Source organism: Papio anubis, chromosome 7, assembly GCF_008728515.1.
Source record: "Papio anubis isolate 15944 chromosome 7, Panubis1.0, whole genome shotgun sequence".
Classification (NCBI taxonomy): Eukaryota; Metazoa; Chordata; class Mammalia; order Primates; family Cercopithecidae; genus Papio; species Papio anubis.
The window spans coordinates 131881945-131908937 of NC_044982.1; the positions used below are offsets into that span (position 1 = coordinate 131881945).

The 26993-nt window shown below is 39.8% G+C and overlaps 1 protein-coding gene across 2 annotated transcripts in view; it reads right to left on the bottom strand.

The window, feature by feature from the left end:
• Window positions 1-26334, bottom strand: part of LOC116268611 (zinc finger protein 280D-like) — a 244960-nt gene extending 218626 nt beyond the window's left edge. For both annotated transcript variants that reach the window (XM_031669279.1, XM_031669278.1), the window contains exon 1: window positions 26181-26334. The gene's annotated coding sequence lies outside the window, so the exon portion shown is untranslated. The remainder of the gene's footprint in view (window positions 1-26180) is intronic.
• Between the last annotated feature and the right edge of the window lie 659 nt (window positions 26335-26993).

Genomic DNA, 26993 nt, shown 5'->3' on the forward strand with positions numbered 1-26993 from the left:
CCAAGGCAGGAGGATCCCTTGAGGCCAGGAGTTCGAGACCAGTCTGGGCAACATAGCTAGACCCTGTCTCTACTAAAAATTTTAAAATTAGCTGGATGAAATGATGCACACCTGTGTTCCCAGCTACTTGGGAGGCTGAGGTGGGAGGATCACTTGAGCCCCAGAGGCCGAGGCTGCAGTGATCTGTGATTACATCACTGCACTTCAGCCTGGGTGACAGAGTGAGACTCTGTCTCAAAAAAAAAAAAAAAGGTTGGGGGAAAGAAAAAGGAAACTAAAAGCTGGTACCCTGCAAAGATTAATAAAATTGATAAATTTCTAAATTGATCAGGAAAAAAGAGTGAGGACACAAATTACCTATATCAGGAGTCAGAGAGATGACATCAATATAGATATCTACAGATACTAAAAGGATAATAAGGCAATATTATGAACAACCACAAACTAATATATTTAACAATTTCGATGAAGGACCAACACATGAAAGACACATACTACCAAAGCCCATTCAAGAAGAAAAAAGATAATATAAAGAGATAGGCCGGGCATCAGGTGGTTAACACCTGTAATCCCAGTACTTTGGGAGGCCGAGGTGGATGGACCACTTGAGGCCAGGAGTTCGAGACCAGACTGGCCAACACAGTGAAACCCTGACTCTACTAAAAATAAACAAAAATTAGCAGGGCATGATGGTGAGTGCCAGATACTTGAGAGGTTGAGGCAGTAGCATCACTTGAACCCAAGAGGCGGAGGTTGCAGTGACCTGAGATTGTGTCTCGAAAATAAAACAACAAAACAAAAATATGTATATCTATTAAATAAAATTTTCAGTCAAAAAACTTTCCCACAAAGCAAACTCTGATCCAGATGGCTTTATTCGTGAATTCCACCAAACATTTAATGAATGTTAATGAAACATTCATGAATGAACAGTTAATGAATAATTCTAATTCTTCATAAATTTCCAAAAAATTGAAGAGGAAATACTTTCCAACTAATTCTGTGAGTTCTCCACTACTCTGGTATTACAACCAGACAGACACATAATGAAAAAAAAATTTACAAACCAGTATCCCTCAGGAACATAGATGCAAAATGCTAAACGAAATTTAGCAAATCAATCAAAAGGGATAAAACATCATGACTGAGTTAGCTTTATCCCAGGAAATCAAAGTTGTTTTACTTTCAAAAAAATGATATAAGACACCATATAAACACAAACTTAAAAAGAAAAGTGGCCGGGCGCGGTGTCTCAAGCTTGTAATCCCAGCACTTTGGGAGGCCGAGGCGGGTGGATCACAAGGTCAGGAGATCGAGACCATCCTGCCTAACACGGTGAAACCCCGTCTCTACTAAAAAATTACAAAAAACTAGCCAGGCGTGGTGGCGGGCGCCTGTAGTCCCAGCTACTCGGGAGGCTGAGGCAGGAGAATGGCGTAAACCCGTCAGGCAGAGCTTGCAGTGAGCTGAGATCCCGCCGCTGCACTCCAGCCTGGGCCACAGAGCAAGACTCCGTCTCAAAAAAAAAAAAAAAAAAAAAAAAAAAAGAAAAGCATATAATCGTCTCAATAGACATGGATAAAGCCTTCAAAAAAAATCCAACGTCAGTTTCTGATAAAAAAAAAATCTCAGCAAACTACATATAAAAGGGAATCTTCAATCTAATAAACAGCATCTATTAAAAAAAAAAAAAACCCAGCTAGCATCATACTTGTAAAAACAGAAAGCTTTCCTCTAAAATTGGGAAAAGACAATTATGTCTGCTCTCACCACCTCTATTAAACATTTAACTGGAGGTTGTAAGCAAGAAAAATAAATTAAAGTCACGCAGATTGAAAAGAAAGAAGTAGAACTGTCATTATTTGAAGACAACATGACCATCTATGTAGGAAATTCGAAAGAATCTACAAAACAGGTACTAGAACTAATAATGAGTTTAGCAAGCATGCAGGATACAAAATTAATATATTAAAAAATCAATTGTATTTCTATTTACCATGAATGAACAAGTGAAAATTTTAAAAAATTAAAACAATATCATTTATAATAACATCAAAAACTAGAAAATATTTAGGGATAAATCTGACCAAAGATGTAAGAATCCTGCATACTGGAAATTACAAAACATTACTGACACTGATTAAAGAAAATCTGAATAAATGAAGAAATATACCTTTTTCATGCTTCAGGAGGCTCAATATGGTTAAGATATCAGTTCTTCCCAATTTGAGCTGTACATTCATTTCCATCTCAAGCAGGCCTTTTGGCAGAATTTGACAGGCTGATTATAAAATTCATATGGAAATGCAAAGGATCTACAATCGCCAAAACAATTTTGAAAAAGAACAAAAAATTTGGAGAGCTAATGCTACCTGATTTCAACACATATCGTAAAGCTACAGTAACCAATACAATGTGCAATTATTGATCAGAAAGATTGACAACGAAATCATTGGCACAGGATGGAGTCCAGAAATAAAACCATGCAAACATATATAGACAACAGATTTTTGACAAAGGTGAAAAGGCAATTCAGAGGAGAAAGTATACTGTTTTGAACACATGGTACTAGGACATGGAAGACATATATATAGTCTTGAATTGTAGAGAGTTTCACAGGGCATGTCAGATTTGGCAGATTGGGCTACATAAAACTTTAGAATTCATGTATGGAAAAGATAACGTAAACTAACTAAAAGATATGCAGTGTATCTTTTGAAGATAAGCTATATATTTAAAAGATATACCAACAGGCCAGATGCCATGGCTCACCCCTGTAATCCTAGCACTTTGGGAAGCAGAGGTGAGTGGATCACATGAGGTCAGGAGTTCCAGATCAGCCTGGCCAACATGGTGAAATCCCATCTCTACTAAGAAATACAAAAAATTAGCCAGGCATGGTGGTGCATGCCCGTAGTCCCAGCTACTTGGGTGGCTGAGGCAGGAGAAAGGAGAACCACTTGAACCTGGGAGGCCTAAGGTTGCAGTGAGCCGAGATTGTGCCACTGCACTCCAGCCTGGGCGACAGAGCGAGACTCTGTATCAAAAAAAAAAAAAAATTACATTCCATAATCTATCAAGAGTTCCTGAAAATTACTAAGTAAGGGACAAAGAACATTAACAGACAAATCGCTGGAAAAAATATAAATTTCCAATAAACCAATAAAAAGTTGTTCAACATCATTAACAATTACAGAAGGTCAAATTATTTTCCCACAATCTTATTATTGGAACTATTAAATGTTGATAACAGTCCCCCAAATCCAGACCAGTTATTTAATATGTTTTAGGAGTAGGTTGTCACTTCTCGAGAAACAGAAACAGAAACATGATCAAACTTCTTCTGCTTACATTTGTCAATATGACCTTGAGAGAAGAGTATCAGTGCGCTGGATTTCCATGCTCCACTCTGGGCAACAACGGAGGTAAACAAGATAGGCCGCCAATCCTTGTCAGCTGTAATGTATTGTCTCAGATTGACTTAAAGGCATATTTTCTCTTAATTCAAGGGAAGATGACTCACCTTTCCAGAGTGGTCCGTCAGTGACATGCTATGCTAGAGACTTTGCATTAATTATTTCATTTAATCTCTACCACAACCCTGCAAGGTTTTTATAGATAAGGAAACTGAAGACGCTATGTTAGCATTCCCCACCCTTTTTGGGACCAGGAGCCGGTTTCATGGAAGTTAATTTTTCCACAGATGGGAGAAAAGTTTGTCCATGGCCCGGGGATTGACGACCCCGGCTCTACATAACCAGCGATATACTTCAGTGTCCATGTTTCTTTACATTGCATCCTAAAGAAAGGAGTTTTTCTTTAGGTGAAGGGAAGACCAGAGTGTGAAAAAGGCCCTAAAAGACCCTCAATAGATCAAAAGTATAATAATAAGTAAACGTTCCACACAAAATGCTGAAAACAATTTTAACGTTGCCTATGTCTGTGATAAGCAATGATGTTTATGATGTTATTTTGTGTTGTAATTTTAAAGTAAAAAGAACGCTGATGTTGGCGATCGGTAGCCCTGGTCTCAAACCCCAGCTCTGCTGCTTACCAGTGGTGTAATCTTGGTCAAGAACCTGATTCTCCACACTAAACTCTGACTTCACATTGTCCCTATTGAGTGCTATTTATAATCCTATGATAAAGTTAATCATCATTTGACTTGTTTGGGGGTTAGTTCCTGTGACTGTCTTTTCAACCAATATTGAAAATTGTGAGCAGCTATAAGATAATCATTTTGTGTCACTGACAACACCCAAAAAGTTACTTGTACGTTAAGAGTTTAACACACATATTTATTAGATGAATATTTTATTAAACCCAAGACAAGATAGGTTGACAATACTAAGAGCTGACAAAGATAGGGGAAGCAATCTGGGTAGGAGAACAATTTAACAGTGATTACTAAAAAAAGTGCTATAAAGAACAACACCCAAATGTCTGCCCTACATCCTTTCACACTTTATTTCATGCCTCCCCAACCCAGTACCTTGATGCCTTGACTTTATTTCAATCCTTTAGATTGAGAGAAAACGACTTAAGAACAGTGACTATGTTTTATTCGTCCTTGAATCCTCAGAAATAGCATAATAAGGTGCTCACTATACGACTGTTGAAGTGAATTGAATGGTAACTTAAGAAGCAAGAGATCAGTATATGCAGAATATTCATCTCAAGAGGGAAAGCTACAGTTTTATGTATTTTCCATTGTGATTCTTTTGTAAGTAGGGAAATTCTACGCCAAAGACTGAAAAAAGCACATCATAAATCATGGTTCAGTCCATCTGAGTACTGTTTTAATTTTAGCACAGCATGTGTTGAACTTCAGTGCTCTTGATTCACACATTCCTAATGCAAATATATCAAACTTTCAATTATTCAAGGGTGAATTATCAAATTTGTAGATTAGCTAGGCTTTTTGCTTATTCTACTCCCTTTAACTACACAGGCCTTTGGGCATCTTCTGCTTCTTCCTTGTGCTTGAATGGCAGTGGGATTAACTCATTAAGAATAAAGAAAACATCTGTGTTGCTTAAATGGCAGTGAGGATCTTGTAGAAATTCAGTACCACCTGTATGTAGTTCCATTCCTGGTCATAAGTTGAAATAAAACTGTTACAGTATTCAAAATTCAATGGATATTTCTTGAAGTAGTTCATCAGAGAACAATTTTTCCTCATGTCAAAGAAACAACTAACTAAATGAAGCATTTTATTCACAATAATAAAAAAAGTTATATTGATTCAAATCACCAGCAGTGTCTACAGACACATGACAGAAAGCGGACATACACATCGTGGAGATATTTAGCCAATCACACTTATCACAGCTTGACTATGTCTTTTATTTAGTGACAGGAAAACTACTATCAGCCCCTATCACTTCAATGATCAATTAATTAAATATTTTGGTTCTATTCACATACTTTGCTTTGAGCCATTTGTAATCATCTCATAGAGGTAAGAAAAAGCAATCATGTTTATAAATTATGAGCATTTTCAACTCAGTTAAATGTAATTTATTCTTTACCTTCTTACATTTTTCTATCACTATTAATACTTCATGTAGGTGTGAATATAAACCTTGATGCACACAAACACATATAACTCCCAGTTGAATTTCAACACCTTTAGAAAGAAAAAAAAAGACTTGTATAAGGAAAACAATGGATAAGCTTTATGTGTGTGTGTCATATAGTGAGTGTATATAACTACACATACAGTCATGCATTAACAATGGGGATGCATTCTGAAAAATCCCTGATTAGGTGATTTCGTCATTGTGTGAACATCATGAATGTACTTACACAAACCTAGATGATATAACCCACTACACACCTAGGCTACATGTTATAGTCTATTGCTCTGAGGCTGCAAACCTGGACAGCATGTTACTGTACTGAATACTGTAGGCAATTATAACACAGTGTAAGTATTTGTGTTTCTAAACATAGCTAACCATAGAAAAGGCACAGTTAAAATGCTGTATTATAAGCTTATGGGACCACCACCCTAAACACAGTCCACAGTCATTATGCACACATAACTTTACATGAAACAGAAAACAATGAATTGTGAGGAAAATAAACAAAGTAATTGAATGGTAGGATGCAGAGCTACCATGTATAGCTGCATGGATTGTCCACTGCACAATTTTAGGAACAGCAGTCACTCTGACTACCAAGTGGATGGTGCCCCCTGGAGTTGTGCAATATGGCAGTCTTCGTGAACATTTTTTTCTTTGGGATTTAAACATTTGGGTTTATCAAAACGATTAGACTGTGACTACAGCTTCAGGTCACACTTCCTAATCTCCTAGCATCCTTAGAAGTGACTTGTTCTCTCACAAGCTGATGTGGGAAGGAGAAAGAAAAGTAGAAAGGATAGGAAAATGTATCTATATAGAAGTAATTTTACAATAACAATAGCTAATATTTTTTGGAACTTTTATTACGTGCCAGGTGTGGTTCATTGCACTTTGTACACATTAACTCTTTATTTACTTTTTTTTTTTTTTTTTTTTTTTTTTTTTTGAGACGGAGTCTCGCTCTGTCACCCAGGCTGGAGTGCCGTGGCGCAATCTCAGCTCACTGCAAGCTCCGCCTCCCAGGTTGACGCCATTATCCTGCCTCAGCCTCCGGAGCAGCTGGGACTACAGGTGCCTGCCACCACGCCCGGCTATTTTTTTTTTTTTTTTTGTATTTTTAGTAGAGACAGGGTTTCACCATGTTATCCAGTATGGTCTGGATCTCCTGATCTCATGATCCGCCCACCTTGGCCTCCCAAAGTGCAGGGATTACAGGCGTGAGCCACCGCGCCCAGCCTGTACACATTAACTCTTAATCCTTATAAACATCCTAGTGGTAGGTACTATTCTTATCCACATTTCACAGATAAGGGAATTGAGGCTCAGCGATGTTAAGTAACTGGCCCAAGACCATGCTGCACTAAGTGGGGAAGATGTGAGGTAGGAACGAGAGAGCTGATAGAGTCCTCTCCTTTGCAAAATTGTGACTATCAGTTGAAGGTCAATTAGAGGCTCCTTTTATTTAAATTTTTATTTGTTCTTCCTAAAATAATTATTTTTGTGGGAAAAAGCAGTCTCTTAGGAAGATCTGTCTTCAATCATAAAGTCAGATTTGGGCCAGGTGCAGTGGTTCACACCTGTAATCCCAGCATTTTGCAAGGCCCAAGCAGGTGGATCACTTAAGTCCAAGAGTTCAAGACCAGCCTGGGCAACATGGCAAAATCCTGTCTCTACCCCACCAAAAATACAAAAATTAGCGGGGCGTAGTGGCGCACACCTGTAGTTTTACTAACTTGGGAGACTAAGCCAGGAGGATCGCTTGAGCCAGGAGGCGGAGGTGGAGGTTGCAGTGAGCCGAGATCACACCACTGCACTCCAGTCTGGGCACCAAGTGAGACCTTGTCTCAAAAGAATATATAAATAATAAAAATAAAATCCGATTTAAGAATGAAAAAGTTCCAAATATAATTACTGACAAAATAATAATAAATCTCCAAAATAAGCCCCCAAATTAAAATATAAAATGCCTAGGATTACATTTACATTTAACACAAATACTAAAGGGATAAAGAATAATTCTTAACTGATTAGCTAGCACTTTCTGCAGACGTCTAGCTTCTAAAATGAATAAATAGAAATGTTAGGAGATGAGGAAACATCACAGAGGCACAGATTTTAAAAAAAGAGCAGTAAATAAACATAGGGATAAGCAGTCACAAGAGCTTCCACAACTAAAAGAAATGGGAATTGGGGTAGGCCATGGTTACTAACACACAACACAGTAGGCCAAGAATACTTCTATAGTGAGTCATCAGCTTTTGTATACCTAATTGGTTCCTTGTTTCATAACTTCTAGATATCCCAATTTCCATACATTAAACTTATTATACAGAATCATGTTGAAATGGCATCAACTTTGCATGAAATGTTAGTTGGAAAAAGCAAATTAATAAAACTATTACTTCAAATGCAGTAAGAAATTGCAACAATGGTCTCTGTGTTTTTGCTCCCACTGCCCACTCCAATGCTGCTGTGTTCAAATAAACTATTTGAGCAAATAAAATACTTAGAGTTATAAAGGAATACGATAAAGGCAAAGAGAAAATAGCATTTGTAATATGACTACTATTAAAGCTCTGGCTTGCAGACTGCTGGCAGATAGTCTATTTTCCAGCTTGTCAAAACAACCCATTCTCTGAGCATGTTCAGAGCTTGCAGAGGTCTTCATTTATCCCAGAATGTCAGGAATTGGAGAAACAAAAACATTTTGCAAATGATCTGCGGTGCACATTGTTTTGTAAAATATCTAATCAAATGGGGGCAGCCTGTCAAAGTCAAGAAATGTTACTCGGCTACAATAGGTATGATGCAGACCTGGCCACCCACTCCCCAGCTGCAGAGAATGAATTTAAAGTAAGCTGGTCATTTGTCCTCGGACAAAGTACAACTGCCAAATATTTTATCCCAATTTGTCGGTCCTGCTCTATTCCAGTGAATTCCATCAATCCAAGGCCAGTCACAGTGTTTAGTCTCTCCAGAACAATAAGCTTAACCCAATAGGTTTATTTGTTTAAGTCATCTGGTGAATTCTTTTAAATTCTGCCTTGTTTCTAATACCGCTTGTATTTTGCATTCACATAAGCTTCTGCTGCAGCTGCTTGAGAAGAAAAGGAAAGGAGGCTCTTGCTGAGCAGTGAGAAGAGAATACATTTTTAAACTTTCCTTTCTTTCTCCTAAAATTAGCACCTGGCATATGGAATATTCAGCAGGTGGCTCAGCAGGGACAGAGTTACTGTTTTTCATACCTGCCATTGAGATGTTTGACATTTTGACTTCGTAAGGAACAAGATTCTTGAGGCCACCACTGTGTGTGTGTGTGTGTGTGTGTGTGTGTGTGTGTGTGTGCGCGCGCGCGGGGGCAGGTTGAGGGAAGTCCCATAGAGGTCTTCTGGAGGAGAGAGTGTAAGAGAAAGAAGCTACTAACAGACAAAGTTATACAATTAAGAAACATTAAATATCAGAGAGGGGAGTACGTTTCATATTGCTGAAATTGAATAACTAATTCAATTCCCACTAGTATTGGAGAATAGGAAATTGCTTTGTAACTTAAAGAACTTCAGAAATTACACTTTATAATATAATAGGAATGTTCTTTGAATATTATTTGAAGACTCTGATGTAAAGTTCACTGACATAACTTCCCCCAGTTGTAGGAAAAGTAGCTATTGAATCAGAATTTTACAAACATTTATAAACATCAACAATCTCTGTCATGTACTATTCTAGGCAATAGAGCATCAAAGGAAAAACTGGAGTTCCAAATGCAAAAGATATTTAGAAAGTATAATAAACTAACCTTGGATATGGGCAGTGAGGGAGACAGAAGAGTCTCAGATAATCCCCAAGTCTCTGGCTTGATGACTAGGTGAATCGTAGGATCATTAAGGAAGTCTGACAAGAGATCACTAATTGCTTGCCTAATATTCATTCTACCCATTTTCTATGTAACTGACCCATATGGTATTAACATAAAAGATAGCAACGTGCCCAGCTAAAAACCACGTCTCTCTGTCTCCATTACAGATCGGATTGTCTAATAAGACATAAGCAGACATTTTGGGATGGGGCATCCGTGAGAGTTTGCTAAAGTATCTCGAAGAGCACGTGGCGGCACTTTTTCTTTACCTTTCTTCTTTCTGCCTGGAATAGCAAGGTTCGAGCACCCACAGCTGGTTTGTTTCCACGAAGTAACTTGAAGATAAAAGCTTAATGGTAAGGATTATAGAACAAAAAATAGGAAAGGCCTAGATTCCTAATAATTGGTGATTCATTATACTGGAATTAGCCCTGGGTTGCCTAACCCTAGAGTTTTATTTTGATAGAAAAATTAATCTTTACTTTGTTTAAGCTACTGTTATTTTAGGTCTCTGTTTAGCCATCAAAACTAATCCTAACTGATACTCTATGATAGAGAATCAAGTTGCTTGGCACTTTTTGGTAGGTGGGAGGGTTAGGATGAAGTTCAGTTTTGGATGTATTGCATACTAAGTGCTGGTAGAATGCCCGAAAGTCACTTGGAAACTTAAGCTGGAGATAGAGATTTGGGATTGATCCAAATGGGAGGCTAATATCTACAGCTAATCATCTCCAGTCAGTGGTTCTTCATTTTTTTCAGATCATGTCTATGGTAAGAACATTCTGTTTTTCATTTTTAAGCATTTAACTTGCACCTTCCCTTGAATGCAGAGAGTGCAGGCAGTGCAGAACCATAAAAATGAGAGTGCAAGCTGAAACTGTGCAAAGTGATCTTAATAATTGATGGAGGCCGGGCACGGCGGCTCACACCTGTAATCCCAGCACTTTGGGAGGCCAAGGCAGGTGGATCACGAGGTCAGGAGATGGAGACAATCTTGGTCAACATGGTGAAACCCCATCTCTACCAAAATACAAAACATTAGCCGGGCATGGTGGCACGTGCCTGTAATCCCAGCAACTTGGGAGGCTGAGGCAGGGGAATTGCTTGAATCTGGGAGGCAGAGGTTGCAGTGGGCTGAGATCACGCCACTGCACTCCTGCCTGGTGACAGAGCAAGACTCTGTCCTAAAAATAATAATAATAATAATCAATGGAACAATTATGACTATCCTGTGACCTTTAAATGTTTGTCAAAACATTAAAACTCTCTTACTGTTGATTACAAATGTACACAGAACTGGAAAAAATAGTAAAGCTATTATTTTGTAGTAGTAGTCCCTCCTTATCTGAGAGTGGTACATTCCAAGGCCCCCAGTGGATGCCTGAGACCGTGGATAGTACCAAACCCCATATATACTATGTTTTTCCTAAATATATGTATCCATGATAAAATGTAATATATAAATTAGGCACAGCTAGGCACGGTGGCTCATGCCTGTAATCCCAATACTTTGGGTGGCCGAGGCGGGAAGATTGCTGGAACTCTGGCATTCAAGATCAGCCTGGGAAACATAGTGAGATCCCCTGACTCTAAAAAAATTAAAATAATGTTCTGTCATAAAGGACACAAATTCTCTGATCTACTAATCTGAATCATCATCTGTTCATTCATGCATTCAATAAATAAGTGGTTGGCACTGTACACACATTTGGAAAATATTACATCCTTGAAAACAACAGGCAGACATCCTTGCCTCTGTGGTTTTTACCTTTTAGTTGGTAGTCGTGAGGGGCTGAAACAGGAGGCAATAAAAATGAGGCCTACTATATTATTTGAGGTGGATAATAATGATGAGATGATAAATGAGAAAAGTAGAGACATTTAAATGCACGTGTTAAAAAAAAGGAATAGCAATCTTGGCCAGATGATGAATTGATATTACAGACATAATGTATGAACCTGTAAATGTGACTCCCTAAGAAAGACACAGTATCACTTATGAAGCATTCTCACTAGATATGCAGAACTTGAATGTAATCATGAGGAAACATTAGACAAATCCTAAATAATAAACATTATATTTTTAAAAAGGAAATATTCTACAAAAATGTCAATGTCATACACGTAGCTGAAAGTGTTGTGTTTTTTTTTTTTTTAATCTCAATTTTAGGGCTCCTATTGTCATGAATTCTCAATTTACTAAAGGAAAACTATTTATATTTCTATATTTACAGCCAAATTTTTTCTTAGTTTATTTATAAAATATCTTCTTAAGCACTTGCTATACTGTTTTGGGCATTGTCTTTGCCTGAGTTATCCAGAAAACAGAGTCAAAGCAAATTTAAGGACCAGCACTTTATTGAGAGGTGTAATCTGAGGACATTAAGAGTGCGGAACAGGCAAATGAGGCAGGAAAGGAGGGTAAATTAACATAAGAGTTCATTTCTAAGCTGGCCCCAGCTTCATTAAATAGTATGGTGGGGATCTCTTCAAGATCGCGTGAGGCCAGGAGTTCAAAACCAGCCTGGCCAACCTGGTGAAACCCCACATCTACTAAAAAAGCAAAAAGTTAGCTGGGCATTACTCATAGTCTGTAATTCCAGCTACTCAGGAGGCTGAGGCATAAGAATCACTAGAACCCCGCAGGCAAAGGTTGCGGTGAGCTGAGATCATACCACCGTACTCCAGCATGGGCCACAAACCAAGACTCCATCTCAAAAAGAAAAAAATTAGGCCAAATGTGGTGGCACATGCCTGTAATCCCCAGCACTTTGGGAGGCTGAGGCAGGAGAATCACTTGAGCCCAGGAGTTTGAGACCAGTCTGTGCACTCTCTCTACAAAAAAAAATTTTTTTAATTAGCCAGGCATGGTGGTGTGTGCCTGCAGCCCTAGTTACTTGGGAGGCTGAGGTGAGAGAATCACTTGAGGCTAGGAGTTCAAAGTTGCAGCGAGCCTAGATCACACCATTGAACCAACCTGGGCAACAGAACAAGATCCTGTCTCTTAAAAAAAAAAAAAAAAAATTAAGACTGAGATTTAAAAAAAAATTATATTCATTAATTTAATTTAAAAATAACAGTAACAACATTAATATATCTTAGAGACATTATGTTAAGTAAAACAAGCCAGACACAAAAAGACAAACATTGTATGATTGCACTTGAGGGAGGCATCTAGAGTAGTCAAATTCATAGAGATAGAAAATAGAATTGTAGTTGCTAGGGGCTCCGGAGAGAGAGGAATGGAGAGTTACTGTGTAATTGGTGTAATTGGTACAGTTTCAGTTTGGGAAGATGAAAATTTCTGGAGATAGGTAGATGGTGGTCATGGTGGCACAACAACGTGAATGCACTTAAGGCCACTCAACTGTACACCAAAAAATGGTTAAAATGGTAAATTGTATGTTATATATATTTTACAAAACAAAAAAATAACAGTAATAAATCAGTACATTTTAACACATATATTTTTATGTACAACTATATATTCCAAAAAAAAATTATTTTGCACTTTTGCAAATCTCTTTTTTTTTTTTTGAGATGGAGTCTCGCTCTGTCGCCCAGGCTGGAGTGCAGTGGCCGGATCTCAGCTCACTGCAAGCTCCGCCTCCCAGGTTCACGCCATTCTCCTACCTCACCCTCCCGAGTAGCTGGGACTACAGGCGCCCGCCACCTCACCCGGCTAGTTTTTTTTGTATTTTTTTAGTAGAGACGGGGTTTCACCATGTTAGCCAGGATGGTCTCGATCTCCTGACCTCGTGATCTGCCTGTCTTGGCCTGCAAATCTCTTAAAGTTTGGTTTAATAGAATACAACTGAGGCCGGGCACAGTGGCTTGTGCCTGAAATCCCAGCACTTTGGGAGGCCGAGGCAGGCAGATCACTTGAGGTCAGGAGTTCAACACCAGCTTGGCCAACGTGGGGAAACCCTGTCTCTACTAAAAGTACAAAAATTAGCTGGGCATGGTGGCGGGCACCTGTAATCCCAGCTACTCGGGAGGCTGAGGCAGGAGAATCGCTTGAACCCAGGAGGCGGAGGTTGCAGTGAGCCGAGATTGCACCACTGCACTCCAGCCTGGGTGACAGAGCAAGACTCCGTCTCAAAAAAAAAAAATTGGTTCACTAAATTATATAGATCTTCCAAATGTTGACATTTTTCTTTACATCAGAAAAATCACATTTGCTGATATCACCACCACAAAAAAGTCTTAAAGTACTGGGAAGATGTTAAGCCCCAGGATAGTGAATATACATTTTTCAAAATTCAAATTTTTGGTTTAAAATGCAAATGTTACAAATGTTAGCAAATATAGTCAGTTGTCTTCCTCGTCTAACACAACCTTTTTTTTTTTCTTTTTTTCTTGAGAAAATATCTGCCAGATACTTAAGTCTAAGTAGTCATAGTTTGTCCTTGGTTATTTTAAGTAAAAATAATGTTCCACAAAAAGAAGTAATCAGTTCACTTCACTACTCAATCACACAAGTGCTTTCTTGAGGCAATCGTCATACTTCTGTATGCAGCAATAGTACTTCACATGTACTTCCCATTTCGTCACATAGAATATTAAAGACATGTACTAATTTCAGCAACCTAGGAAGAGAAGAGAAATTCCCCAATCTCATGAAAGATGAAGCAAAACCTATTTTTAATATGATGATTAATGATGAAAGACTAAATGTTTTTCTTCCTATTGCCAAAAACAAGGCAAAGATGTCTTCATTCATTGCTTTTACTTGAGAATCTAGTATAATGCAATAAGAAAAGAAAAAGAAATTTTAAAAAGGACAAGAAATAAAAGGCATGCAGATTGGACAAGAAGAAATAGGCCGGGCATGGTGGCTCACGCCTATAATCCTAGCACTTTGGGAGGCTGAGGTGTGCAGATCATGAGGTCAGGAGTTCAAGACCAGACTGGCCAACATGGTGAAACCCCATCTCTACTAAAAATACAAAAATTGACCAGGTATGGTGGTGGGCATCTGTAATCCCAGCTACTCAGGAGGCTGAGGCAGGAGAATTGCTTGAACCAGGGAGATGGAGATTGCAATGAGCTGAGATCTCAACACTGCACTCCAGCCTGGGCAACAGAGCAAGACCCCATCTCAAAAAAAAAAAGAAGAAATAAAACTGTGTTTATTCACAGGTAACATATCATGTACATTAAAATCCCAGAAATATCTACATAAAAGCTGCTAGATTTAATAAATGGGTTTAGAAAGTTCACAGGATATAATGTCAATATATAAAAATATATTAAACTAATAGCTAGAAACTGAAATGTAGACAACAGTACCATTTTTAATGCCACCAAAAATGTAAAATACTTAGGGATAAACCCAACAAACTTGTGCAAGATATGTATGCTAAAAACAGCAATACACTGACAAGAGAATTTGAAGAAGATATAAATAGATGGAGATACACACAGTGTTCATGGATCTAAAGATGTAAAATTGTTAAGGTGGCAATTTCCACAAAACTAATCTACAGGCTAACTGCATTCTCAATCAAAATTGCAAACTATTTGTAGAAATTGACAAACTAATTGTTAAATTTATATGGAAAAGTTAAGCATCCAGAATAATCAGATGAATCTTGATTTTTTTCCCTCTTATTTTTAAAAGGTATAACATTTTAAATAAGAAGAGTTTGAGAAAGCTCTGTTTGTTTGTTTGTTTGTTTGTTTGGAGATAAGGTCTTACTTTGTCTTCCTGGATGGAGTGCAGTGGCACAATCATAGCTAACTACAGCCTCCACTTCCTGGGCTCCAGTAATTCTCCCACCTTGCCTGCCAAGTGCCTGGAACTACAGGAGCATGCCACCACACCCAGCTAATTTTAAAAACATTTTGTAGAGACAAGGTCTTGGTATGTTGCCCAGGCTGGACTCAAACTCCTGGCCTTAAGTGATCCTCCCACCCTGGCCTCCAACAGTGCTGGGATTACAGGTGTGAGCCACCATGCCCAGCAAGACATCAAATGCATAATAAGAGAACAACATTAGGCCAACAAATTCAACAATACAATGGTTTTGTAGGTTTTAAACTATTAGCATGCACTATTACATTTAAACTATTACAATGCACCAAAATAGTCACAAGAAAAAAACAGAAAATCTGAATAAGCCTATATCTAATAAACAAATTGAGTATGTTATGAAAAACCTCCCCAAAAAGAAAACTTCAGGGCCAGATGGTTTCACTGGTAAAAACATCAAAGTTACACAAATGTTTTCCAGAAAAGAGAAGAGGGGAGGATATGTTTTTCAGAAAAGAGAGGAAGAGAAAACACCATCCACTTAATTTTACGAGGTTAATTTTTACGGACTGAATTGTGCCTCCTCAAACTTTGTATGCTGAAGTTCCAACCTTTAGCACCTCGGATTGTAACCGTATTTGGAGATAAGGTCTTTACGGAGCTGATTAAGTTAAAACGAGGCTGTTAGGATAGGGCCCTAATTCAATATGACTAGCGTCCTTATAAGGGGAAGGACACCAGGGGCACATATGTACACAGAGAACAGACCACATGAGGACACAGCAAAAAGGCAGCCATCTGCACACCAAGGAGAGAGACGTCTGGAGAAACCAAACCTGCTAAGACCTTGATCTTGGACTGCTAGCCTCCTGAACTGTGAGAAAATTAATTTACATTGTTTAGACCACTCACTCTGTGGCATTTCTTTATAGTAGCCCTACAAACTAATACAGTAACATAAGCTTAATAGCAAAACCTGACAAAGATTGTATTTACATTTTACAGCTCAATATCATTTACTGACATAGAGGCAAAATCCTTAACAAAATACTAATAAATCAAATCAATAGAATATTAAAAGAGTAACACTTAAAGATTAAGTAGGGCTTATCTCAGGAATGAAAGGTTAGTTTAACATTTTAAAATTGATAAATGAAATTCATTATATTAACAAAAAAAGGAGAAAACCCATATGATCACTTCAATAGATACAGAAAATGCATTTCACAAAAATTCAACATTGATTCTTGATAAAAACTTACGGCAAATCAGAAATAGTAGGGAACTTCCTCAAATGAATAGAGGGCATCTATAAAATAAGTACAATATAATTAATGATGAAAGGCTGAATTATCTTCCCCCAGAATAGGAACAAGGCAAAGATACCATGACCACTATTCTAAAATTCTCTTCGACATCGTATTGGAGGTCTTAACCATTATAAGAAGGAAAAAAAATAAATGCAAAGAAGATCAAAAGGGAAGAAGTAAAACTGTCCCGATTTGCAAATTATATGATTTTTAATGCAAAAATCCCAGGGAATCTAGAAAACAATTACTAGAATCCATAAGTGAATTTCCCAAGGTCACAGGATACTGGGTTAATATATAAAAATCTATGTAAGGCAAACATTAAAATGTATATGCTTATATACTAACAGCAAACTACTGAAAAATTTAATTTAAGGAGCAATTCCCTTTACAATAATACCAAAAATATAAAATAATGTTAAATAAATCTAACAAAAGATATTTACATTGAAATAAAATAATATACAAATATGTTGAGATATATACCATGTTTATGGACCAAAAGATTCAATATTATTAACATAACAATTCTCCCCAAATTGTGCCATTGGCAAAAGGATAGATATACAGATTAATCATGCAGGCTGCAAAGTCTAGAAATAGACCCATATGGTCAACTGAGTTTTGACACACGTGCCAAGGTAATTCAATGGTGAGAGGAAGAAACAGTAGCCTTTTTAGTAAGTCGTGCTGGAACAATTTTAGTGGACATCCCCTCCAAAATTTAAAAAAAAAAGACTGTTTATACTCTAAAATCACACCATATGTAAAAATTAACTTGAAATGGATCATTGTCCTACATGTAAAACCTAAAACTATAAAACTTATAGAGAAAGAACATGGGAGTACATATTTGTGTCTTTGGGTTAGACAAAGATATTCCAGAGAGGACACAAAAAGTATAAACCTAAGGAAAGAAAATATTCGTGCTAATATGCCAGCACTTTTAACCATCATTGCTTTTAGACCTCAATGCACTGAAAAAAGTAAATAAATAAAATCTGGCCAGGCGCAGTGGCTCACACCTGTAATCCCAGCACTTTGGGAGGCCGAGGCTGGCAGATCACCTGAGGTCAGGAGTTCGAGATCGGCCTGACTAACATGGTCAAACCCTGTCTCTACTGAAAATACAAAAATTAGACAGGCGTGGTAGCAGATGCCTATAATCCAAGATAATCGGGAGGCCGAGGCAGGAGAATAGCTTGCACTTGGAAGATGGAGGTTGTGGTGAACTGAGTTGGCACCACTGCACTCCAGCCTGGGCGACAGAGCAAAAAGTAAATAAAGTAAAATAAAATAAAATATAAATATAAATACATAAATAAAATCCTAAATTATTATCCAAATAATTTTTACTCATAGAGTCTCCCCTGAAAATTCTCATGAACCCTAAGAGGTCCATAGACCACTTTGAAAATAACATTTTTGCAACAATTAAAAATAATGAACTGCTAATGGATGCATCATACAGGTACAATGTTAGACAAAAGAAGCCAGGCACAAAGGAGAACATACTGTGTAGTTCCATTTATACAACTTTCAAGAACAGGCTACACTGCTCTATGGAGGAAGTCAGAATAATGGTTACCTATGGGGGTCGGGGGAAGAAGGGAATTAACTGAGAAAGGTCATGGGGGAAAGGACTTCTGGTTCTATATTTTTATTTGGGTAATGGTTTGTGCATTTTACTGTATGAATGTCAATGTCACACTTTAATTAAAATATAAAAAGAATATAAACCCTACAGAATATTTTCCTAATGAAACATTTCTATATTTAGAAGTATTTGATTAAACATCTTCTAACACTTTTATGCAACAAAACCGTAAGCAATGGGGCAACTTTAGGAAAGAATTCACAGCACTGAGAATTTGGAAATTCTACTTTGAAGATGATGGAGTATAACATTTATTTCGCATTTAATACTTTAATTGTTAAGTACATTTGTATTTATATGTATCTCATTTCAATAGATGATTAGTTCCTCAAAGGTAGGAATGTATTTCATGTCTGTTATACTATAGAATCTGGTACACAGTAGGTGACTTATTGATTTATTTTCTCATTCACTCATGCAATAAAGATTTCTTTAGCATTTATGTGTAAGGTGCTTGCTAGTTCCTGGGTATATAATGATGGGTAGGTGTGGGGCTCAATAAATTCCTGTTGATAACTGATTGATAATTATCAGCTACATTTCAGAAAGAGTATAACTCTCTTTTCTCCTGAATTCCAAGTACAGGGGCACTAGAGATTTTAACCTTGTAAAAATAAGAGCACAAAAACACAGAGATGAATTAACTGACTTCTTAGGGTGATGCACTTGGTCATAAGTGGGGCAACTGATTAAAATGGTTACAGCTTCTTTCGTGGACCAAGGTGCTAGGGGAATTCATTCAGACTGACTTGGGTTAATATTTCATTTAAATGCTCTCATTTCACTTCTACTACATGCACCTTCTCTGACTTACGTTTCAGAACCTGCAGTCCGAATTGGTTTACTTCCACTTCAGATGCTGTCAAGATAAATTAGACACCAAGGGTCCATGATACCATCTGAAGCAGAACGGCTATTAGTAGGAAATACATAAGCAGTTTTATATTTCAATATAGTGTAGCACTTTTTTGGAGAATGTACTTTCTACTAAAAATGAAAGTGGATGTAACAAACCTTGGTGAATTTTGAAACGTTAAAAAAATTCAAATTTTATTTTACTCTACATCCTCAGGCAAGTGTAGCCAAAGGAAGGTAGGTAACAGTAAATATTTTTATCTCCTTTCAATGCATCTACAAACCATTCTGCTGAATAAGATCTGACAGGTTCCTGACTGTGAGCAGAGATAGGGTAACAACTCGGATGATACATACACTTGCATCAGATACAGACTCCATTTCTGCTGTAATCATCCATCCATAGCCTCGCCTGCTCAGCTGACAAGCCATGTTATTAATAAAGCATATTGTACCACAAGTGCATTGCCCTACATGGTGTTTATCTTGTTGGAAACTGTAATTGTTTGAAACAATGGCCTCAGTGAAAAGATATGAAACATTATGAGCTGTGTAAAAACCAAAATAATTTGTACTAATAATGGTAGTTGTTTGTGAAGGATTAAAACACAGGTTATGCTGCATAGAGTTAATGACTCAGTCTTGCTTTTAGGTTTACTTTTTATTCTAGTCCTGTGAGATAACCTGGAATTTCAAGCCAAGCCTGGTGGAGAAACAGAGTTCCCCCAGCAGAGAGTAAACTCCACTTTGGCTTACTCAGCAATGTCTCCCTAGCACATAGCACAGCACTTGGAAAACAGTCAACAGGTAATATTTGTTAAATGAAAGAAATGAGTAAATATGAGTATAAGGAAAAAATGGAACACATTTCAGGTTCAAGCCAAGCCATTATCAGAGTTCTTCCAGGATGTGATTCAAAGAAATAGAGGTCGGACTCAATCTCCAGGGGACAAGGACTCCCATATTGCTTCCCTTTCACCCTCTCCCAATTCAGCCAATGGAACTCCCACATTGCTGAGCCAATGGAGAAGCCCCAGGTATAGAACCAAGGGAGAAAAGGATAAAGTATGCCCTTTCCCATCTCCCCGCATCCTCCCCAATCCCACCCAATAAGATCTGGATATGTTCTTGCAGTTTTCAATCTGAATTCTCTTGGAACAACCAAAGGGGCTTCAGCTCTCCTCTGGTTCTTAATAACACAGTGCCAGGTAGAATAGCCTGCATGTATTTTAGCCCCTAACCACTGTGAGGGGCTAGGAAAGAGTAAGATCTTAGGAAGACAGACAGATGGAAGGCCAGGTCTTGAAATGGAGCTGGTTCACCTCTCTATTGAGGTAGTAAAGAAAGAATATGGCTGGGTGTGGTGGCTCACACCTGTAATCCTAGTATTTTGGAAGGCCAAGGTGGGAGGATCGCTTGAGCCCAGGATTTCGAGACCAGTCTGAACAATATAAGGAGATCCTGTCTCTATGAAATTTCTTTTTTTTTTTTTTTTTTTTTTTTTTGAGATGGAGTCTTGCTCTGTCGCCCAGGCTGGAGTGCAGTGGCGCAATCTTGGCTCACTGCAACCTCTGCCACCTGGGTTCAAGCGACTCTCCTGCCTCAGCCTCCTGAGTAGCTGGGATTACAGATGTGTGCCACCACGCCTGGCTAATTTTTGTATTTTTAGTACAGACGGGGTTTCAGCATCTTGGCCAGGCTGGTCTTGAACTCCTGACCTTGTGATCCACCTGTCTCGGCCTCCCAAAGTGCTAGGATTACAGGCATGAGCCACTGCACCCGGCCCAAAAAAAAAAAGTTTTTTACATCAGCTGAGCATAGTGGCTTGTGCCTATAGTCCCAGCTACTCAAGAGACTGAGATGAGAGGATCACTGGACCCTAGGAGGTTGAAGCTGCAGTGAGCAGTGAGCCATGATCACACCACTGCACTCCAGCCTGAGCAACAGAACCAGACCCTTTTGCCAAAAGAAAGAAAGAGAAGACAGGGGAGAGAGGGAGAGAGAAGGGAGAGAGAGAAGGGAGAGAAGGGAGGGAGAGAAGGGAAGGAGGGGGGAGGGGAGGGGAGGGGATGGATAAAGAGAACAATTTAGAGGTGATGAAGAACAGTAGATATAGAAACATTCTGAGGTAGAGGAAAGGAAAAATTAAGGAACTTGTTGGGGTTTAAGCCATAGCCACTTTTTTTCTGGCAAAATTTGATGTTGTTCTGATTATATCCTTCCATGTGTTCACAAAGGGTGATTTCTCTCCCCAGCATGAGGAGTAGATTACGATTAGTGTTACCCCCCCTTACAAATAATCAGTTTAGGATTCATGTGTGACACAATTCTGCTCAGTGGGACTCAGTTCTGCTAGAAGCCTCTAAAAAGGGTTTCCCTTCCTTTACTGTGAGAGGGAGGAAGGGAGGGAGGCAGAGAGAGAGAGAGAGGGAGAGAGAGAAATAGTATCCCTATACTTTGCTACTTTGCTGGATGCCCGACTGTATTTGACATCAAGACAAGCAGACGCTATCGTTTAGCCATGAAGTGACATGACAGGAGAAATTACTATCATGTGACGATGGAAGAGCAGAAAGAAGAATCCCACTTCAATCCTGGACAACTTCCCTAAGTTATTAGACCAACCAATACTGGAACCACCTTTCTCCAAACTTATTTTATGAGATAATAAATTCCATATTTTTCATATTTCCACCTATAGTCAGGTTTCCTGTTGTTTGCACTTTTGTTGACACCTTGATTTTTTTTTCTACTAAAGGAGGAAGTGAGGGCATGTGTTATGAATGTGAAATCTGGAAGTTAAAAAGTTTGACAGGTATTTCAGTTTTCACTTACTGCCTCCTTCCATCTTCTTCCTCCTCCCCAACTCCTACAGGATTCAGACAAGGGTCAGGACACAAGGCTGAATACAAAAGGACCTCTCCCTTCCCAAGACTTTGTCTTTGTTCCTAGCTCAAGCTCAGTGTGTCTGGCTCCTTCTTCCTCAAAGATTGTTCTGTCCCAGGAGGCTCCTCAATCGCTCCAGTCAAATGGCTTCTACAGCCATCAGTTCCACAGATACATCACACGTCTGGACTACAGCCACAGTTTACACTCAACTGGGGAGCTCCCACCACAGCACCGTTCTGTACCTGTATCTAGCAATGCTTTGTAGCCTTTGAGCAGAAATAGGGAATTAAAATGGCCAGAATTTAGGGATGGAAACTGGCACAGACATGGGAAACCATCTGAGAATGCAGGAGTTAGCTGGGTTTACTAGATTATAACTCTTATGAAGACCACATAGCACACAACTCAGCATATAGTCTTAACACATGTATATTGAATTTCTTTGAAATGACCAAATTGTAGGCAGATAAAATGGCTTCCTTTTACAGAATCTTCCCTTCAGAGAGTGCCTTTCAACGGCACCACCTTCCCTCCACCCGAAACAAAACCTTCAACATTTTCACCTTATTTTTATAACACACTGAAATAGTGAGCGTGGTGAAGACAGTTCTATTCAGTATGCTACGAAGAAGCAAGACACAAAGATCTGACTTGGCCACCAACCCCGAGGGCATCCGTTGCAGAACTGGGATGGTCCCTCATTCCCCAGTGGTCTCAAGCCTTTGTTCTGATGTCCCTGTATGTAATTGTTTTGATAGCAATTTCCCTGGTTCTCTCTCACTAGCTTGCTAAACACGCATGTCAATCACATTCAAGAACACCATGGGCCTAAGGGTCAGCCACATCTCAGGAGAATGTGATTCAAAAGAGGACACAAGGCATAATATAACATCTCCTTCTAACATGTATGTCAGTTGCGTTGCGGCCTGACAATGTGTAAAAAGTGTTGTTTTTTTTTCCTTCCCCCAGATGCAGAAAGGAAAGGATATATGAAGTACTCTGACCACAGCTTTAAAGCAAGCGAGAAACTCATCAGTCTAAGATCATCTTACTAGAGAACACTCAATGGTACTGAAAGAGTTCTTCACCTAAACTCTAAAGAACCCGAAGGGAGGTCCAGTTTTTTCCTCCCAAAGATCCATCTCTAGAGCTTCACTCCCCAGTCGCTTAGGGAAGCCGGGACGGTGGGAGAGCCACAGATACTAAGTCTCCTTCTCCTACGGAACCCTTGGACCTCTTGCCCCGTTTCCCTGTCACTTTAGGGAGCAGCACGCAAAAGCCCACAGGCCAGAGGCCAGGGTCCAGGCCCGCAGCCGGAGCAGGCCCGACGGAGAGAGGGAGCCGGAAGGGCAGCGTCGCGGGGCTGGAGGCTGTTGCTGGGAGGCGTGGATTCTGGAAAGTGCGTGTGCGCGTCCCTCGAGCACCGCCCGCGGAGCCGATTGGCCAGGACGCGCGGCGGGGGAAGCCCTTGGCTAATCTCCTGCCACTCAGCCCGGCCGACGTCGGCGCCGGGGCTGCAGCGCCGCGGACCTCTCGCCGCGCCGCGCCGCGCCGCGCCGCGCCGTGCCCGGCCGGGCCGCGCGCGGAAGGACAAATAGTCCGGCGGCAGTGCCGCGCGCCCCTTCGGGGCTCTGCTTGCCCCACCCTGGTTGCCGAGCCTGAGGCTGGGGCGGCGGGAAGTGGGGGCGGGCGGAGCAGGGTCGGCCTCTGCGGCTCTCCGACCCCGGCTCCGCTCTTTGCGGCCAGACGGGTGGATTGCGCTCCCTAGGGAAGAGTAATTGGATTCTGGGCTCCCTCCAGCCCGGATCAGCGGAAGTCGGCTGCCGAGCCTGCAGCCTGGGAGGGGCATGTGGGGAGGAGGGAAAGGTGGGGAGCCGCCGCCGGGAGGGACGCGGTGAAACCACTGTCCCCTTAAGTGCCTGCGTGCTTGTTTCTGTACAGGCCGCAGCGGGAAGCTGGGTATAGAGAAGGATTAACAGAGATTGCACCCTGGTGCCCTTTCCCCTCAAGCACGTGACTCTTGCCCCTTCCAAGTTGTCATACTCATTGTGAGATTCACCTGGTTGCTGATACTCAGGAGAGGAATACTTTGGAAGCCTTGAGTCTTCCAGCCATCACCCTTCTTCTGTTTTTCTCTCAAAGCTCCACTTGGAGCTCAGCTGGAGAAGGAAGTGAAGTCTGTGAAGTCTGGAATTGGACATGTCTCTTACTAACGAAGTAATTCTGGAGAAAACAGCGTTCTTACCACTATCATCCAGGAACGTATCCCAAGTCCCTGCGTTGGCAGTAGCAAACTTCCCTTAATTCCTTTCCCCTTGAGGAGATGCAGCCAGAGTGAGAGCCTTAAGCAGAGTTTTTGGGTGAAATGACAGGCATGTTCTAGGAATTGTGACTTAGACTCGGACCTCTTGTGATTTTTTTTCTTTTCATCTTAATTACCGCATTTCACTCATTCATCATGAAAGAAACTCTTATTGAAGGCTTTGTTTGTGCCAGGCTCTGTTCTACTTATCAGACATACATCAGTGAGTAAAACGAATGCACTCTTGGAACCTCATTACAGTTGCTCCAGTGGGGGAGATAGTACATTTACAATCATACACAATTGTATAATGTCATGTAGGGAACAGCGCTATGAAGAAAAAGCAGAGCAGAAGGACAAAGAAGGATGCAGATGAGAGTTGGACACTATTTTATATTTTAGATAAGTTGATTGAAGAAGGCCTCTTTGCGGAAGTTACGTTTAAACAGAGGTCTGGATGAAATGAGGTAGAAAGCCAAGCAAACACTGGGGTTGTGGGGGGTGGGGAGAAGTTTCTGGGCAGAAGGAAGAGCAAGTGCAAAGGCTCTGCAGCCAGAGACAGTTTGGTGAGTTTGAATTAGTAGAAAGCAGGCCAGTGTGAATGCTGTGCAGTAAGACAGAAAAACAATTGGAAATAAGGCTGGAGATGGGGTGATGAGTATGTGCGTGCTTGGTATTTACTTTTAACATCATTTGAAAGTTCTCTAAGTTTTGTATGCACTAAAGTGTCCTACATTCTTCCTGTGTCTCCACCAGACACTACATTTCATTTCATTCAGAGACCCCATTTTTTTTCCTCCCGGTCTAGCAGTGTTTATTTCTGCTTTTCTCTCACCCTCTTGTACTCATCTACAACTATTGATTCAAGGGTTTCTTCTGTGCAAATCCTTATCTTTAATGTTACCTTTTTTGCCCCCAACTTGTATATTTGCCTCTTTATCTCATCAACGTATTTAATTGGACATCTTGCCATCTTCCGGTTTCAACAGGTCCAAAAACCAATCTCATAATCTCATCTTTCCAAAATCACTTCCCTTCTTTCTCATTGATACCACTGCTATCTCTGCCACCCAAGCTGAATACATAGATGTCATTTTTTACCCATTCCTTCCTTTATTTCTTTTAACCAGTCATCTCAGGGCCTTCGATTTATCCTTTAAAATACCTCATGTCAAATCCCTTCCTCTGTCTCTACTTCAGGGTCTCTGTCTAAGCCCTTAAATGTTGCCAGCTAGGATTAGTTGAGCAGTTTCTATGTAACCTTTGTGACTTCCTTCTTGCTCTACTCCAATCTAACCTGCCAGAATAATTCTTTTGAATCTTCACTCTTAGCACATCTCTTTGTGCTTCAGCACCTTTATGGCTAAATTTTCTATTTTGTTAAATTTAAACTCTTCTGACTGAATTTATTTTTCTTTTTTTTTGAGACAGGGTCTCACTCTGTTGCCTAGGTGCAAAGGCTGGAGTGCAATGGTGTGATCACAGTGCACTGCAGCCTCTACCTCTCAGTGTTCAAGTGAACCTCCCATCTCAGCCTCCTGAGTAACTGGGACCACAGGCATGTGCCACCACACCCAGCAATTTTTTTTATTTTTTGTAGAGACAGGTTTTTGCCATGTTGCCCAGGCTAGTCTTGAACTCCTGGGCTCAAGTGATCAACCTGCCCCGGCTTCTCAGAGTGCTGGGATTACAGGCATGAGCCACTGTGCCCGGCCCTGACTGAATTTCAAGCTCTTTCCCTAGTCTATTTCCCTTCTACCCTGTGAACCACTCCTCAGTCTACCACTTCCATTTTAGTTAGGTTTTCCCCAGAAGTATATTTATATTCACTCATTCCTATATGTATTTGTTTATGGATCTATCCTCACATAACTTAGTATTTGATTCAGTAAGGATCCATTGGTTACAAGTGACATAAAATCCAACCCAAATTGGTGTAAAGTGAGAAGGGAATGTATTCTCACATACCTGAAAAGTTGAAGATAGTTCTGTTAGATATGGCTTGGCTGAAGAGTTCCAACTATATCATCAAGATTCACATTCTCCACTTGAACCTGTGCAGAGGTTGCAGTGAGCTTGAGATCGCACCATTGCACTCCAGCCTGGGTGACAGAGCAAGACTCTGTCTCAAAAAAAAAAAAAAAAAAAAAAAGAGAGAGAGAGATTCAGATTCTCCCCCACATGTTAGCGCTCTCCTCTGCTGTTTGCTTCATTCATTCCACAAATGAGCAACCAGAAGCTCCAGACCATCCTCACTACCAACAAAGGTCAAGCGCCCATTCTTTTGTCAGCCAATCAGTGTTGCCAAAAGAATAAGATGCTCAGATTGACCTGGACTGATTCACAAGCCCATCCCAGGAGTTGTGTCTATCGGTAACACATGAATGGCACAGATGATTTGACTTAAAATAGGGGTATGGTTATCAGAAAAAGAGCAGATGTGTACTGGGTAATGGAAACAGCAGACACACACACATCCCTGGTATTTTATTGAGGTCTCCAAACATTCTTTCCCTACATATGCCTTCACTGATATCTATGGCTACTCAATGTAATGACATTTTTTTTTACCACCCAAAATGTACTCACATCTAGGTCCTACAAATAACTCCAAGTTCAGGATAGTAAGGTGATATGCATGCCTCTCTATCATAAAGCAATTTGATAAAGTTCTTCATGGCCTAGTAACCTAAGGATATATGATAAAATTAACTAGAAAATACTTAATATATAATGACAGAAAAAAAGAACAACTGCAATGAAAACTCTTATTTGGAAATA